At 39.2% G+C, this 18,082-nt stretch overlaps 1 long non-coding RNA gene across 1 annotated transcript in view; it reads left to right on the forward strand.

Moving 5' to 3' along the window:
* Nucleotides 1-1,320: 1,320 nt before the first annotated feature.
* The window catches only part of LOC307160202, a 59,417-nt gene continuing 42,655 nt past the window's right edge, over nt 1,321-18,082 (forward strand). Inside the window, exons 1-4 of the long non-coding RNA XR_013821510.1 lie at nt 1,321-1,532; nt 2,327-2,452; nt 11,825-11,918; nt 17,391-17,486. This is a non-coding gene — a long non-coding RNA (uncharacterized lncRNA). The remainder of the gene's footprint in view (nt 1,533-2,326; nt 2,453-11,824; nt 11,919-17,390; nt 17,487-18,082) is intronic.

Below are 18,082 nucleotides of genomic sequence, written 5' to 3' on the forward strand. Positions count from 1 at the left end.
GCCTTTCGTCTAAATGTTTAGTATACCTTAGCCTATGTTCACACTGTCAGGGTTTGGGATTGACAACTGCATTTACAGTACATACAGGTGTGAGTCTCAATGTTCTGTTCATACAGCTTACTGTAGCATCTCGAAATGCTGTCTGTATGAAAGTACAACCGAAGTCTAGCCGTAACCTGTAACCACAGCAAAAGACAAGACATGTTTTTTTTATAATGCTCAGTTGTTTCATAGCAGCTTTAGAAAAAATCATGATGTTATGCATGTATGTAACTTCTGTTGCTGTTTACGGTCAGGGACTATTTTTTCCAGCGGAAGGAAGGCTAAGGCTTTTAGTGATTTTACTTCATGAAAGTTGCAGAGATACATATTTTTCGGCTTTACTACTTGTATTGTGTGGTAACCGTTTTATAAAAGCACACCCTTCAGCCGTGACTGCCTTATTGCTTAATATAGTGAGCAGTGCGAGATTTGCGATTATATTGCATGAGACACTAAAGTAATATCAAACTGCATCTAAAACCTTCAAATGACACTCTGCTCATATATCTGAGGCTTTGCAAGTTAACAAAATCACGCATGAAAATGTGGCCATTGTGAACGTGTCCTTAGATTTTGACTTCAGCTGCTAGTTCTCCATTAGCATCTAGAGCAAAGCTGCGCTAGGTTCCAATTCTGAAACGCTGTGGTATCAGTCTTGTCTCATCAGGGAATTAGCTTGTAGTAGGCCTAGCTTACGTTACCCTTGACCTGACATAGTGGGCTTACCGTGTGCTGAAGGCTTAGCACAGCTCTAGCATCCTTGGCCTGACACTAATAAGGTCCCGTAGCTCAGTCACACAACAACAACCTGGCCCATGTGGCGCTCCAATGCCCGAGGTTGCACATAGCTGGCGGAAGTCTGGCCAAAATGACAGGGAGGGCTCTAGGGAGAGCGAAACTGCTTTTGGTGTTATCTCCCGTCACACACGCTGTGACTGTCTCTGTGTTGATTCAGGTGCACCGCACTCCGCCGCTCAGCTCTAAACTCCTGGGCCAACTCGAACTCTCCGCTGCCTCTCAGGCAAATGCCAAAACAAATCTTATCATAATTAGCAGTAATCCAGCTCATTACCGTCTGCCTAATTATCCTATTAATAGCACTTCCTGGGAGAGCTTGTTTGCCACGCAGGCAAATGTTTGTTCCCAAATTAGCAGACAAGAAGACAGCTCCATTGTTCAAACACAGGGCTTTGACAATGCAGAGCAGGCTAGATTAGTGACACAGGGAGGGAGGAGTTCTCTGAGGTACATGAGCTCTGTGCTTGCTCAAAGCCAGCTGCACTAGTGTGATGCTAGGGTGTGGTATCACGAGCATCAGCTCTGATTTAATGGAAACATCAGATCAAAACTTTGACCTCATGTACTTTGTTAATTCATGGATCTAGTCTAAACGCAAAGTATTTGTCATTGTAAACGTTTATAGCGACATTCCTTTTCAGGTATCGTCTTACTTTCCAGCTCTTCCTCTTAAACCACCTGACTACATTTTGGTATGTAACGCCCACTTTACACAATCCAGTCATGCATAAATGGTCTGACATTTATCTTGTTGATTTTCATCATTTACTCACCCTCATGTCTTTCCAAACCTGTATGACTTACTTTCTTCTGAACAATACAAAGTAAGTTATTTTGAAGAATGTTTAAAGTGTTTTGTCGATACAGTGAAAGTCAATGGGGTCCAAAACAACTGGTAACATTTTACAATAAGGTTAACTTTAGTTATCATGAACCAACAATGAACAGTACGCCTACAGCATTTACTAGTCTTAGCTAATGTAAATTTCAACATTTACGAATACAAGAATTGTATTTTTATTAACTAATGTTAACAAAGATTCTAAAATACTGTGGAAAAAATATATAGTCAATTGATTGTTTATTTTAGCTAATTCATTAGCTAATGTTAACAAATGAGACCTTATTGTAAAGTGTTACCACAGCATTGAACCTCATTGACTTGTTATAGTTGTATTAACAAAAAAACTTGGATATTTTTAGAAATATATTCTTTTTTTGTTCCACTGAAGAAAATAATGTAAACAGGTTTGGAATGACTTGAGGGTAAGCAAATTATGACTTCATGAGTATATTTTTGGTTGAACTGTCTCTTTACCAATACAGAGTGTGTAATTAGAAAGACAACGTCATTCTTGTACTCTGACTGTACCACTTGTGGTGGTGAGTCAGATGCATCGGGACATGGGATTTGTGTTGTCTCTTTTTGCAATATGACTAAATGATCATGAAAAGTGTTAATAAAAATTGGGTTTTCCCCTTGCAGGTTTGAAGTAAAGGTCAGGCTGTGCCAGGTCTAGAGGAGTTAGGCCAGGTGGTCTTCATCTTAGTAGCTGATGTATGTACAGAGAAGACTGATCTTACTCAAGGAGTGTTGCACAATTAGCTTCAGGTAAGCCTCAATGCACATTGTCGGCAGTGTTCTGTTTTCATTTCAGCTCTTCTTGGTTACCTGGCATAACGCTGGACCTTGAGCCAGAGATAAATCCCTTTAAGTCAGTCCGTTTGGCAGCCATCTTGGAAACACCAATTTTTTAGCTATTTTCTATGAAGGTAATAATAGGCATGCTCGTATTAACTCCAGAACTGTTTATCAAAATGACACATTTCATAATTCACATCAACAGATAAAATCTAATAAGGTATAGGTTCAGTCTATAACCAGCTATCATACATTTAGCTTCTTTAGCCAAAATCACACAAAATACATTATATCCCATTGTTATTGTTAACTAAAACTATTTTAAAAAAGTACTAAAATTGAAGTACTAAAATGACTAAAACTGAAATAAAAATGCATTAAAGCTAAGAAAAAATGACCAAATCGCATAACAAAAATGCTAAAACCAATGTGCCGGGACTTCAGATTCATTTGCTGCTATAGGGAAACAACTAGAAGAAGAAAAAACTGTGAATGGTAAAATAATTTGTGCAACAAACCTATGTTTATGGTTACGATAATAAAATAATATGATAAGGAACAATATGCAATATCAAGCAGCATAACTGACAGATTTCGTACAGCAAAAATAACTGGAAGCGGATGAGACTGGAAGTCTTGACACTGTCAAGTTACAATAGCCGCTCTTATGTGGAAAAAAAGGTGGATAATAGTATACAAATTATACAAAAACAACCCTGTTATGTCCACCTATTGTTCACTTTCTAGAACAAAAATCTAGAAATGGGGGGGGGGTTCCATCAATTTGATTCTCATATTTGATTATGAATATAATATTATGTAATATTATTATACCATGTTTTTATTCATCTATAGTTAAGTTATATTTTGAGTATTAGAGTATATTGAAGTTGAATATGCTGGCAAAAATACATATAATAGTATTTGTAAGCTGCAATGTTCATGCACTGTACTGCAGCTCATAGGGTAAAGATTGTTTTGATTCTTTAATAAGAGAATTGTTCCTTGTATTAGCTGTGTTTCCCTCAGAATATAAAATGTGTGTAAATTTTAGAGCCTGAAACCAATTACTTGACCAACTCTTTCCGTTCTCCAGAGTTTTTTTAATGAGTTTACCGAAAACCACTCTTTGTAAACTAACACGCATATTGCAGACCACGAACATGCTCCACCAGCTCTATATATAATAAATGACTCTCTTTCCTCACACACCCTCCCCTCCCCACAGACACACACACACACACGCACACACACACTCAAACCCTGTCACGGTATGAATAAGCAGTTCTTGGCCTGTGGAGCCAGCAGTGCTGTCAAGCCATTGATGTACAACACTCTGGCCTTTGTTCCCCTGTACACAAACACGGTTGCCACATTAATATTTCACAGGAAATGTACTCTCTGCTCCTGATTTAAAGCCCTTTCTTGTTAACAGCGCTGTTTGCCTCATTCGGCCGCTCTGACGTATGAGCTTACAGGCCCACATTTGTCCCTGACTGCGCACTGTCGTTTAGGATCATACCATATTTATTTTTCATAGCAAAGCGTTTTGAGTAAGAGGTTTAAAAATGAAGTCTCTTTATGGTTATGTCCCGCAAGTACCCTAATTTGTTTGTAATTAGAAATCATTATGCTCATCTGCGGTTTGCTTGTAAGATTCATTATTTGTATGCGTTTCGTTGTTTGTTTAATGCATGCGAGTGCGAGCACTTGTAAATGGCCTGTTGTTGGCCATGTGTTTGTGTTTCGATAAAGTCAGTGTAGTGTGATCATTTGTTATAAAGGGAACGGAAGCAGAAGCACTGTAGAGCCCAATAAAAAAAAACAAGGGATCAATAGATTTTCTCCGCAAGAGTGAAACATAACAGACGCAACTAAAGCCTTTTATGAGAGAAACAATACATTATTCATGGCAAACTCTCTTTTGTTCTGCTTTGTTGTGTCTTATACAGATGGGATTACAGAAGGCTAGATCTTGGAAACATATGAAAGATTAATACGTGAACGGGGACATGGTTTGCTTACGAAAGGACTAAATAATTATTCTTTCACAGTGAGTGGTGGAAGAGCTCCAGAGATTGGGAACTGGGAGCACACTTTGACTGCAGAATGAGACGGGGAAGTCAAAGCAGCCCCAACCGAGAGTGACCTTGATCTGGCAGACACCGCTGAGTCTATATCTGGAACTTAAGACTTTTTTAGTTATCCGTAGATGTGAAAAGTAATCACGGATTGATGGTCTTCTTAAAGAAACCACGTTAAGTGAATTTTTATTGGATGTTTCAGTGGTGTGTTAATGTTTCACAGGCCTGGGGTGCAACCGGAGCGGACTGTAACATAAGATGATCATTGACGGGGTTCACATGAGGACTGTTATCTCTGAGTTTGTCCACACAGGCCAACCATTTCCACTCAGTCTAGCCTTTTATAATCATACCACAATATTCTGTGCACCGTAGCCCTGCTCTATGAATAAATAACGAGAGATGTGAAGCGTCCATTTAAAAAGCTTACTGCGGTTCGCTCTTGCTGGTCACCGGGCGTTTGTAAACAGATTGATATCCCATCGACTTCATTAAGGGGCTCTGCTGGAGCGTAATTGGCGTGTCCCGAGGAGCAAGGTTAACAAATCCTTCCGCTGTCCTTGTCTATCATCAGACTGGCACATTAATTGATATGAATGCGCAGGCACAGATCCATATGCCGCAGAGACGCGCTGATGAGGCGTTGAGTGAACAAAAAAAAAAACACAGGCGAACTGGGATAAATACAGTCGTTAAGGAATCCCGGCGTAAATGAAAATGAATTGATTTATTTTAATTGATTGAATAAAACACAACACGTCCGTAATCTTTGCCGAGACGTTCGAAGGAGGACTAAACATTTGTCAGTCTTTATCTATTTTCAATTAGCTGGCTATAATGATTAATTGAGTGCTCAGAGTTATAGATGAGTTAATTAGTGTAGAGAGCTCATCTCATTAGAGCAGAGTGGCATACTCACCACATGCTGCAAATGCTGCTCAGGGTGGCACTGCTCTTTCTATCTGCACGTGTCCACCATTCTTGAGACCCGCTCATTATTGACACACTGCTGCTAGTCATTATCAACATCATCATCGTCACCACCAAGGGCACAGAGTGCAATGGCTTAAGTTGAGCTTGTGCTTTTCTAAATTCTTGGAGATAAATATAGATGATGCTCCATACAGCCATGATAAAATTATTCTCTCATGCACTCTTCCTGTACGTTCCAGCTCATAACTACTTGCTTGACCTTGAGACACATGTTGCTTCTAATGGGGTTTCACATTTTATTTTACAATTTATTCTACTTCTACTTTTCATTCATTTTCACTAGAGAGTGTTCTTTTTAGTTTTTGATTTGATTGATTGATTTTTTTTTTCTTTTTTTTTTTCTTAGGGCTGCCAAAATTAATGTGCTAATTGGGATCATTTAAATATTTAGCAGTGTTAAATTTCTCACCAAAGTCTAGTGTTAATGCTATTTAGTGGAATTTCCATGGTTAAAATACACTACCGTTCACCGTTCAAATATGTAATTGCAAAATGTAATATAACCATTTTCTATTTTAATATTTGAAAATGTAATTTATTCATGTGATGGCAAAGCTGAATTTTCAGAAGTCATTACTCCAGTCTTCAGTTTCACATGATCCTTCAGAAATCATTATAATTAGCTGATTTGGTGCTCAGGAAAATGTTTTTATCAATTCTTTAATGAATACATTTTTTTTATTCCAAATTGAAATCTTTTGTAACAGTATAAATGTCTTTCCTGTCAGTTCTGATCAGATGAATGTGTCTTTGTTGAATAAATGTGTTAATTTATTTAAAATAAAAAAAGTCTTACTGACCCCAAACTTTTAAACGGTAGTGTAAGTGAGATAAGTCGAATTAATTTGAGGCCATAATTAAGTTATTTTTGTGTCATGAAAGTTTTAGTGTTTTAATTTAGTTTCAGTTAAGTTCCACTAATTATAATAACCTGTTTCTACCCTCCCTTTCTCGGGTCCTTTTATTCCCAGTGCTGTGAATGCCTATGTCTGAGCGAATGCAGTAGTCCTGGAAGCATATGCCCTTTAAATCTGAGAACGGTTTTGCAATTTCGCTTAAAATTATTAAATGGAACCCACACAATGCTCTCAGCTGTCCCAAACCACAAATAACAACACCTATGCATTTGTGAGGGTTTCATATTTCTCAGGACTGAGTTGGCATTTAACGGCTGGCCGTGTGCTATTAGCTTTTCTTCTCGTTCTGTACCTCATTCACCTACTTGTTCGCTTTCTAGCGACGTTTCTAATCACTTGAGTGATTAGATATTTGTAAGCAAGTGCATCGCTTCATTTTAACTGTAATTAAGCTCGATGAGAATGATCCGGCTGAGATGACAGGGAGTGTGAATCGCTGCTCTTTGTCTCCTTCTCCCCGCCTGTCTCGACTCACCTTTGTGTAATTCCCTCCAACTACATCGAGCGCGCCGACCACTTCTTAACTCTTTGCTAAGTGTTAATTAAGCACACAAGAGCTCAATAATTGAGATAACATGGCAATTGGATGGTGGATTCCTTTTATTTTTTAATTATCAAACCCTCAGGGTGTTACTCCATCTTAATGAAATATGGACAATTTGACAAATCAGTCTTTCCTAACGGCGTTAATGCCTGCTGCATATTCATGGCTTTTTAGAAGTCTAATCAAAGTCGTTGTTGGGCCTCCCGCGTGAGCACTGCATGGATGTGTGAGCGTGCACGCATGTGTGTGTGTGTGTTTACGTCTCTCGCCTATGAATGATTCATGCTGTTTAGCTCGCAGTTGCTTGGGTGCATCTGGCTCGGGGAGGTGTGAGTCTGGCCAAATGGAGGGGCCACATGGCAGCTCCAGATGTTCAGCTTTTGTATATGCACAGCTCATCAAAAACAACAACCCGTGCCACCCCTGGGTCTCTGCCATCTGGGGGAGAACCTAACTACTGCTTCCCACCAGCCTGCCAGTGCATTGTGGGGGAAGGTTTGCTGCAGCACTTCTGGAGGAACAGCACTAGCACTGTCAGACGAATCTCCAAACTCTACTTTTTCATCTTCTCAAAATCGTGGGTCACAGTGCACAACTGATTGGTATCCATAGATACGCATATCCATGTAAAATCCCAAAGCACTCAGGGAGGATATTTCATGGCCTGCCTCTCTTATCTTCCCTTTGATACATTTTTTATCCACCTCGATTGAAGATTCAGCTCTTTCATTTCCTGTGATATGTGTCCTGGCTTTTCCCTCTCAGCAGTGAGGAACAGATAAAGCCCCCAATAACCAATTCAAAACTACAGAGCTCCTCAGCTGCCCTTCTTCCCACCTTAACCCTGATAATGAATTCATTAGACTTTGCAATAGCATCTGCTCGGAGACCAAATGCAGCAAACCCTAATAAATGCTTTATGGATTGATGTGGCTTTCGTAGTCGACATTTGGTAATGTGAATGGCTGGCAATAAAACTCGATGCATGCTAGTTGATCCACTGAATGCGTGATGACACGATAGGGTTGGCGTTCAAGAGGTGGATGGAACAGACATGAGGATGTTGTGTGACTGGTGAACTGGTGACTGGTGTTTATGATTCTGTTTCTACAGAAGTTTTATGTCATTATCTATATGTCTAATTGTAGCCGATCTAATTTGTATTGGCCTTGCAGCTTGGTGGCACCCATTTATTATCTAATTACAAATCAGAAATTTTAGGAGAAAGCAGATAGCGGTATGTTCGCTTCTCGAAAGAGGGGAAAGGTGGATATGAAGTGCATCAGTCTGGCTTTAAAGGGATAGTTCACCCAAAAATAAAAATGTTGTCATAATTTACTCACCCTCAAGTTTTTCCAAACCAAGTTTTTGGGTAACCAAACAGTTGATTGGCCCCAGTGACTTCCATAGTATGGAGAAAAAATACTATGGAAGTCAATAGGGCCCATCAACTGTTTGGTTACTGACATTCTTCAAAATATCATCTTTTGTGTTTGGCAGAAGAATGAAACTCATACAGGTTTGGAACAACTTGAGGGAGAGTAAATAATTACAGAATTTTCATTTTTAGTTGAACTATCCTTTTAATAGCTTTAGTTGTTTTTTAACATTCATTGTTAGATTTGTTTTAAATCTGTTTCAGTAATGAATAATTAAAATATAGTTTTTTTTATTGGTTGGACTAATAAAAATAAAGCTAAAGCTTTGATTTAATTGTCAGTTGACATTCTTTTAAGGTTGTTGTGAACTAATTTGGCAGTCTTTTCCAATGGTGACACCTCTGTATATCACATGGCATACAAAAACTAGATGGCTTTCTTTTTAAACATCAGTTTTCTGCCCTCTGGCTCTCTTCCTGTGATGTGTGTCTATTTGATGTGACCCAAGCTCACTTCTTTGACCTCCCTGTTGATTCTCTTGTACAAGTCATTGATTGGTTCCTCTTCCTTGCAGTCCATACTGATCTGCTGACAAATAGTTCACACTTTGAACGATTGTGGTTACAATGTCAGGTATATGGGCAATACTGTGACAGGTATTCATTATGTCCAGTCGTCTATTTATATAGATGAACAGTACAGATGCTGAATTTGCAGTTTAATACTAACTGCATTATGAAGGGCTGCTACTTTAAATGCAACACATGTATTTAAAACACCTATTAGGTGATTTTTTTTATGTTGTATTTAAATAGTACTAAAAGATTCTACAATGTCCAATTGTGACAAATTGACTAATAATAATAACGATGCTTGGTACATTTGTTCATAAAACAATGCTAGAAATTAAATTGGTACATTTCCACAGTAACAATTCCCAATTTTACTAATTGAAGATGATTCAGACGGCATGAAATATCAGCATGGCACTATGCATTTAGATAGTGAAAATTATGTGAGAATTCTTATTTATTTATATACTTTTCATGCAAATCCACATATATAGTAGAGTATACTCTTGTAAAATAATGCATAGAATGTTGGAAACACCAAAGACATTGGGCATTTGGTTGTATATAAATACACTGTGATCTGAATCCACAATCCACCAATTAATAAGAATGATAACACTAGACTGTCACCATCACCAATAGTCTTTCTTTGCTTTGTTCAGTATATGTTTGTCACAATAACATATTCCATCAACAATAGCTTTCATACTTTTCTTTTTTTTTTTTTAGTTTTGCATCCAGGCTCATAGCCTCCCGACAAAGAGAGAGGATTATAGGGGAGTTCTATGAGTGAGTCATCACTTTAAACTACAGATGGAATTTACAGTTCAAAAGAGATTATGAATATTAAAGGGGGATTTTTAATGATTGGGTTTTGTTCTAGCAGGCCGCACAGTAAAAGAGCACGCACAAACTCAAAGGATTAGATAAACACAAAGCTTTAAGGTCTTTGCCTGGGAGAGAACTGTATTTATTAAATCGCCTCTTTGTAATTTCCTTTAAATAATGTATTATTGCTGAGTCTAACCGCTCATCACTGAAACATAGTAAAAGCACTGGGGAGTCAGACTACAGAGATGTGTTCAGGGTTTTGATTGGCATGGGGAAGCACAAATTCTGCTGATCTTTGGTTAGCGAGTGTGCATCAGTGTGTGTGTGTGTATTTGTGCATATATTATCATGTTTGCGTTGTAAGGACTGGTGCGTTGAATTTTACATTATCCAAATGCTTTTGATGATAATCCCCTACTTGTTTTGTGAATAATTCACTTTATATTAAAGAGAAGGGCTTTGAAATTCAAACACACTTTTATAAAGCACTCTAGGGTGGAATAAATGGATGTCAAAATGCAGCCTGCCTTTGGTTTAAGTGCTGGCAGAGTAGAGGTACATATTTAAGGCAGTTAATAATCAAGACATTTGAGATATCTATCCAGATGAGAACACAACAGAAAAGCATATAGCATATAATTAAACAAAACTGTCTTTTTTTAATCCTTGTCACGAGAATCAGATGCACTTGTACCCTGTAGCAGTGATAAGAGGATCGGTATGAGCTCATATATCGTCTCTGCTGTAATCATGTTTCTCACTGAGTCTCACTGGTGGTAATTAATGTGCATTGCCTGCTGAGTAAGACAGTAATAATAGTGGAGACCCATTATTGTAGCACACCCCCATACTTCACATATGTTTGGAAGCAAATTACTGACCCGGTCGATACCCAGTGGGCACAGGCGTAGATCAATACCTGCTCTCCCAGGGAACAATCTTCAGCTTTAATGACAATACATTGATTTTTAAATAACTGCTCATGTTTCAGAAACGCTAATCACTCCGCTTTCTCAGGGGACTGAGAGTCTGTCTTTTCCATTTCTCCTTTTTCATCTGTGCTTCTTTCTCCCTCATTCTTTTATATGTGAGGAAGAATGTGTAAGTGTCCTGAAGAAAATTTTTGACAGTTTAGTTTTTAGTTGTAACTTTTGCAGTTTGATTGTTTCCCTTACTATAAGCTTTGTATATTTTGATCATGGTGAATGTAGTACTGACAAACGATTGTATAACATACTCTTATACTGCTCAAAATTATATTTAGTCATCAGTGCATACTTGAATGAATTATGAACTAATGCTTGTGAACTTATGAGGACATCAGTGTGCATGCAAAACAGTCCCTGAGTACTGATAGTTATCATGTTGAAATTAAATGAAATTGATAATAATCTTGTTAATAATGCATCATAAAAAATAATTACAGCAGGAATACAATGCAATTGGTAATGCAATTATAAATAATATATATATATGTTCTGTAAATACTATGCACCTGTTTGCATAGCAGCTTGAAAGACAGGTAACACTTCAGAGCGAAAGTTGATTGAGTTTGTTTATTTAATTGTGTTTTTTCTAAATTGGAAAATAAAGATGAAATTGAAATTACAAACTGAATGTGATTATGATAATGCATTTTATGTACAACAATTGTCAATATTACAATAGGTGTTATTTTACTTTGAGCTGTTTTGAATGCGCAGTAAAAAGCATGGACATTGCCAAGGACACATTCCAGATGTTTGGTAACCCAACTCAAAGTTCATGTGGTCTGTATTTGTCACGAGCATAAACTCTATGCTAACATAACACCCTGACCCAGGTCACAGCAGTAGCACTGAGGCCAGCTGGCACAACTTTACAGGTGAAGATGTTGTGTTACCGTCTTGACTGACTGAACTGAGTGACTGCACAACATGAATAAATGATTAGAGAGTAGAGGTGAGCCGGGCGACAGCAGGCTAGGCTGGATGGGGTATGACAGACACAATCTCACGTCTTTATTTTATTTTTTTCTCTAAGGAGACTGACTCACCAGCAAACAAGCCCCGCTGTCGGAAAAAGCCAGACAGCAGTGTTAATTAGAGGAGCAGGAAGATAGAAGCGTCAGGGGCAGGTAAAAAAGACCCACACACACACACATACACACAGAGATGGGATGTCTTGGAGGAATGTGATAGGCAGGTAGTCGTGCCATTTTCTTTCAGACAGGGCATAAATAATTCTAAGCTGTTACCTATTAGTGAAGTGGGTGTTTTGTTTGTAGTATTTGATTTTGCTGATTTTTTTTGGGACAAATTATTATGACAAACAGATTATTGTTTGCAATGCACTGTTAAAAATAAAGGTTTCAAAAAAGGGGTTTTGCCACAGAAGGGTTACGATACTTACAATGAAAGTCAATGAAACCACTTTTTATGGATTTCATAAATATATAAATAACTTTAGTTTTTTTTTTCCTCACGTTACATTTTTTTCATGATACCATTACCAAATGCATTACCTAATGTTATCAAATTTAACCTTATTGTAAAATGTCACTTGGTTATGTAAGGCATTTAAAAATGGCAGACAGGCATTTTGAGCCATGTGTCTGGGCCGCAGACAAAACTTTCCCTGACAGGTATCACAATGCAGCCGAACACTGATGTGGGCAGACGGCACCAAAGCCCAGCAAAGCCTCTGCTATTTCTGATGCCACAGATTCACTGACAAATGCACCCACAGACTGAATAACAAATCCCCCTCTCACAGCCTGGTCTAGACAGAGAGAGAGAGAGAGGTGCGAGAGAATGAGGGGTAGTGTTAAGTGTCTTATTAAAGGAGGATGATTACGGCGGCGGCTATGGAGCCGGACCTGCCACATGGCAGTCATCATTAGAATGATCACAAGAACCTCTTGTCGTGGATGGAATCGTATTATAATCCACAACACATTATTACCGCAGCGAAGGGCAGGTCAGCTCTCAGACACATTTAAGTAGTGACTAAACTCTCCAGAGAGCTTACAATATTCCTCCACCCAACCTCAAACCAACCTCCACGGTGAAAAAAACTGGTCATATTTTACATTAAAGCGGCTTTTTTTCAGTATTATACAGCCGCAGTAATGAAGAGTCTAATGTAATGCAGCTGCCGAACCCTCCGTGGGGACGATGAATAATGCAAACCTACTTGTTCTTCAGTTCGGCTGATCTCTGGAGGTTTTTCTCTCTGTATTGTCCATTATGACAGCCTATTATCTGGCCTTCAGACTGCTATCTCTCAGACGTTGTGCCCGGTCCATTTGTTACCCCTCTTGCCCCTGGTAACCTTCAACCAACTGAGGAGAATGATTGAGACAGTATTGTTATATAAACATAAGAGCCACAGGCGAAGAGAAATGGAGAAGTGTCACATATAAACCTTCCATCTCACGATGCATTTGTGCATTGAATTGCTCTCTTCCTTTCCTCTCTTGCTCTCTCTCTCAATACACTTTTTCATTAAGAGCCATTTAGGCTTTACTGCTTGCTTGGTCATGCAAAGACTGAGCATCAACTTATGCTCTCAGTGGTGATTAAAGATTCTTAAGAGGTAAAATCCATTTAAAAATTAGTGGATGGATGTGCATAAAATAAGTTGCAGTGTTGCTATAAATATATGGAGGATAATGATGATGTTGTGTTATACTAAATGTTTATCTGACCCATCAAACCACTGTCACACTGTGTTTACATGCACTTTAAAAGTTTGATTGCAGTTGGACTAAAGCAGGGCTGTCTGATCCTGCTCCTGGAAGGACACTGTCCTGCAGAGTTTAGCGCCAACCTCAATTAAACACACCTTAAACCAGATCATCAAGATCTGACTAGGCATACTAGAAACGTCCAGGCAGGTGTGTTGAGGCAAGTTGGAGCTAAATTCTGCAGGATAGTGTCCCTCCAAGAGCAAGGTTTAGACACCCCTGGAGTAAATCATTCGGTTGTCTTTTTAAAGTGTCATTTTAATGCTTTAGTATACATAAGGCAATTGTAGCTTGGATTTTTCCAGCATGTTTACATGTTAGGCAAACTACAGTTCCAGTTACTAAATTGCTATGAAATACAGAGGTGACCTGTGATGTGTAAAATCGGCATGAAATGAAAATTCGCCTTATCTATTTTCTAATTTCGTAGTCTCCATCCGATCAACAACCGATGGATAGAACCAAGTCCCGCCCTACATTTTTCTTTTTCCGAGAATTCGTTACACTTTTGTGTACAGAAGAAAATATCTTTTGCTACTTCTGTTAGATATGTTATGATATGATTAATGTTATGTATATATATATATGAGGTTGTAGCTTAACTATTTTAAACCCCTCTATCAGGATAATAACTGCACATGTAAATATACTTACGGTACATAAATCAAATAAAAAATATGCATAATAATTTACTAATACATTTAATTCACCTAAAGTCAAATTTATCATTTACTCATGTTGTTTCAAACCTGTATGATTTTCTTTCTTACATGTAACTCAAAAGGAGAAGTTTTGATGAATGTTAATGCTGCTGCTTTTCTGTACAGTGAAAGTGGATGGGGACCATGGTCTCCCAAGCTGCAAAAATTACTAAAAGCACCATTAAAAAAAAATCATAAAAGTAGCATAAATGGATCTTATGACACTATATATATCATATAGCCATATGATTGGTTTGTATGACAAACAGATACATTTTTTTGTCATTGTATACGTAAAATCTGCTAACATTTATGAATAAGAGCAGATTAGATGCCCTGCTATGTGGATCAAAGAAATACATTCATGTGGATTTTGAAAGAAATGAAAGTGAGTAAATTATGACAAAATTGTCTTTTTTTTTTTTTTTTTTGATTGAACCGTCCCTTTAAGATAAAATTGTCATATTATATCAATACCTGCATTGACACTGTGTGTCAAAAGCTATATATCTGTGGTGAAGTGTGTCTTGAGATGTACATCTGAAATGTATACTGACGGAGACGGGTCACTGCTTTGATCGGTCATTGGCTTCACAGTGGGTGTGTGTTAGTGTGTGTGTGTGTGTGTGCATGTCTGTTGAGCTTGATTGTGTCATTAGGTGAGCAGAACAGTTCCCCCTTGGGTGACACCTCAGCCATCTTGGATCAATGCCGGTAGCGGTTCTTAAATCAATGTAGCTTTAGCATTGGATTTATCTATAGACTCAACCTGAGACCAGAGAGAGAGAGCAAGAGCCTTATCTACTGACCTCAGTAATTACCCTGTCCTGCAGCTCTAATTCAAATGTGTTCTGACTGAGATAATTGCTTATTGGAAAGCCCAGTTGAATCTCACAATAATCACCAGCAACCCCCGCAGCCTTTGCCGTGTATGTGTGTGTACATGTGTGTGTGTCCGGGCGCATTGAGTTAATGCATGTGTGTACAGCCTGCTGACACCACTGTGCTTCCCAGGTCTTTCTCTTCTGGTTAGTGTCCCACTGTTTTACGTGACAGAGAGAATTGAAAGTGCAGTTTGGGTTGTGCGCGCCACCCAGCTAGTAACCCTGCTGCGGTCCCGCAGGGCTAAGGCCGGCTAATCAGAGCGCTGATAATATCAAGGCAGAAATGGAGAAAGAGAATAAGGAGGGGGAGGTGAAGGGATGGATATATTTATCTAGTTAATGAGAGGCCAAACATGGCCATGCTCCATAGGGAGAGGGTAGGGCTGAGGAGCCATGAGGGGATGATGGTCTGCACGCCGACACGGTCCCTGCGCCACTCATTATATCAGCATCATCCTGGCCACCCTGTACTCTCTCTCACACACACACACAAACACAAACACCCGCATCCTCTTGATTAATTCATGAGAATGGGGAAGAGTGTGTCTACTGAGAGACATGGCTACTGGCTTCAAAACAGACGTGGACTCCCCCCCCACCCCCCGCTTCATCTATTTGGCAATGAGACGGAGTGAAAATTATCAGCGATACAGATGTGTTGTGAAACATTAATGGCTACTGCGGCATTTCCCCTACTGTATTAAGGCAGCCCAGCCAAATGTATGTATGTGTGAGTGTTCACTTTTATTTTAATGTGGCGCTTTCCATTGTTATCTAGATGAGGCGGCGTGAACACGACAGGCGGTCTAACGCGCTCGTTGGTGCGTTGCCCATGCGTGTGCGCCTTTATCGAGACTCCGCAGATGCACTCTCTAAAGCCGCCCGAGGGAGGGGCTCGCTGGCACAGCCAAACAGGAAATGGGCCTGGATATGGATTGCTCCAATTGAATTAAAAACATTAGCTCTAGAACGATGGGGGTTCCTCGGGAAAATGTGGGGAATTAATTTGATTGCAGGAGCATGGAGAACTGGCTCTAATGGAGCATCGGGAGGGAGAGACAGACGGGAAGCAGGAAAGAGACAAAGGAAGCAGTGGCGAGAGAGAGCAAGGGATAGACAGACAGACAGGCTGGGGAGGGGAAGGGAAGGGGTAGCGTGCAGAGTAGCCAGATAGTTTCAAATTAACTGTCATCATGGGCAGCTCCATATATGATTACCCATGAGAGCTTGGAGTGTGGAGCTCATTTCCAGAGAGAGGTCAGATGAGAGGGAGTGAGTGTGTGTGTGTTTGTGTGGTAGGCTGACTCTGCTTATCCCATGCCCCATCATGCACTTCATTCCCTGAGTCTCATTATCCCCGATCTCCGGGCGCTGGGGGTCGGTCACGCACTCCTAATGATCACACACAACCGAGCAACCAGTGATTTTTCAATTAAGACAAATCGTTTAATTGCAAACAATTAATCTATTAATTTACTGGAATGGCATGCGCACTCTCTCTGTCTCGTCTCATCTCCTGTCTGGTTTGTTTACACAGGCAGTGTCCCCCATCCCCCTCCCTCTAACATGTGTGTGTGTTGTAGCTTAACAGGATGCTCGGGAGCGCAGGAGGTCAAGTAATGGCAGCCTGTCTCTGGTTTCACCTCCACATGTTAGTTCTGTTCTCAGCACTGAGAGGGGGTGTGAAACAGACCCCGAGGCTGGTGAAAATAGATCAAGCTTGCATCCCCCACCTCTTTCTTTCTCTCTCTGTGAGTGTGTGTGTGTGTGTGTGCACTGGGGGCCATCAGTGCCACATGGTTACAGTCCACCAGGCATGGTCAGCCATGCGTAAAGAGAGGGGGAAACTGACAGCTCCCAACAAAAGCAGCATGACAACTGAATGCTTTGTTTGCCAGTGATTGTAATGACTTATTATAATTGGTCTGCGTATCTTATATAATACACAATTGTGCATGATTGGAATGATTCCAGTTTTTTCTTGTCACATTCCTCCCCTCACCCTCTTTTTTTTGTGTGCGTGGCGTGAAGTAGGATGACAGTGTGTAATTGATGTGACAAGCCAGAAACGCTTTTGCCATCCTCTTTTTGAAAGCAGCAGGATGTGTTCGGTGCTGTTTTGTAAAATTATTAGGTTGGAATGCATTCTGCCTCATTATCGTGGAGGTGGAAAATGTAACTATAAATGAATCATTAAATTATTCTACTGACATGAAGCAAGTGATTCTAATTGGCAAGGCTTTAAATGTTATCTGTCTTTCTTTTTTTCCCTCAAGAGCTGATGAATGCCTGCTTGGTTTGACTTTGGTGGGGAGCAAGGCGAGCTTTACAGTTAAAAGAGGCTAAACGGATGACAAGCGGTTGGTTGTACGGTAAGCCCGCATTATGATGCTTAGACATGAATGAGGATGTGAAGCTGCACCAGATCGACTCACTGCACAAGCTCCATGTGGTGATAAGATGCTCAGGCTTGGTTTCGCCACTGCTGTCTGTCACACACAGGAGCTTTTAGAGGTGACATCGCTGAGATCAATCATCCGACACCTATATAAAACGATTTTGAATGGTTTACACATCTTAAAAGACACTGGCTAAAGAAAGGTTCTAGATTTAGATAAGTAGAAGTGAGTGATTACAGTATTGTTTGGTTCAAAAGTTTGGAGTCAGTAAGACTGATCAAAAGTGACAAAGACATTTACATTGTTTCAAAATATTAAAATATATATATATAATAATAATAATACTAAAAAAATAAAAATAAAAAAATTGTATTAATGTATAAATATATATATATATATATATATATATATATATATATATATATATATATATATATATATATATATATTTATACATTAATACATTATTATAAAAAAAAATTCTGGGCCTACTTGCAACTTACCCCACAATCCCCCGCATCTTGGTTACAAAAGCTTTTTCTTTTGAAATGAATAATAGAAATATACAG

The sequence above is a fragment of the Squalius cephalus genome (genome assembly GCF_949319135.1).
Source record: "Squalius cephalus genome assembly, chromosome: 6".
In the NCBI taxonomy this organism is placed as follows: Eukaryota; Metazoa; Chordata; class Actinopteri; order Cypriniformes; family Leuciscidae; genus Squalius; species Squalius cephalus.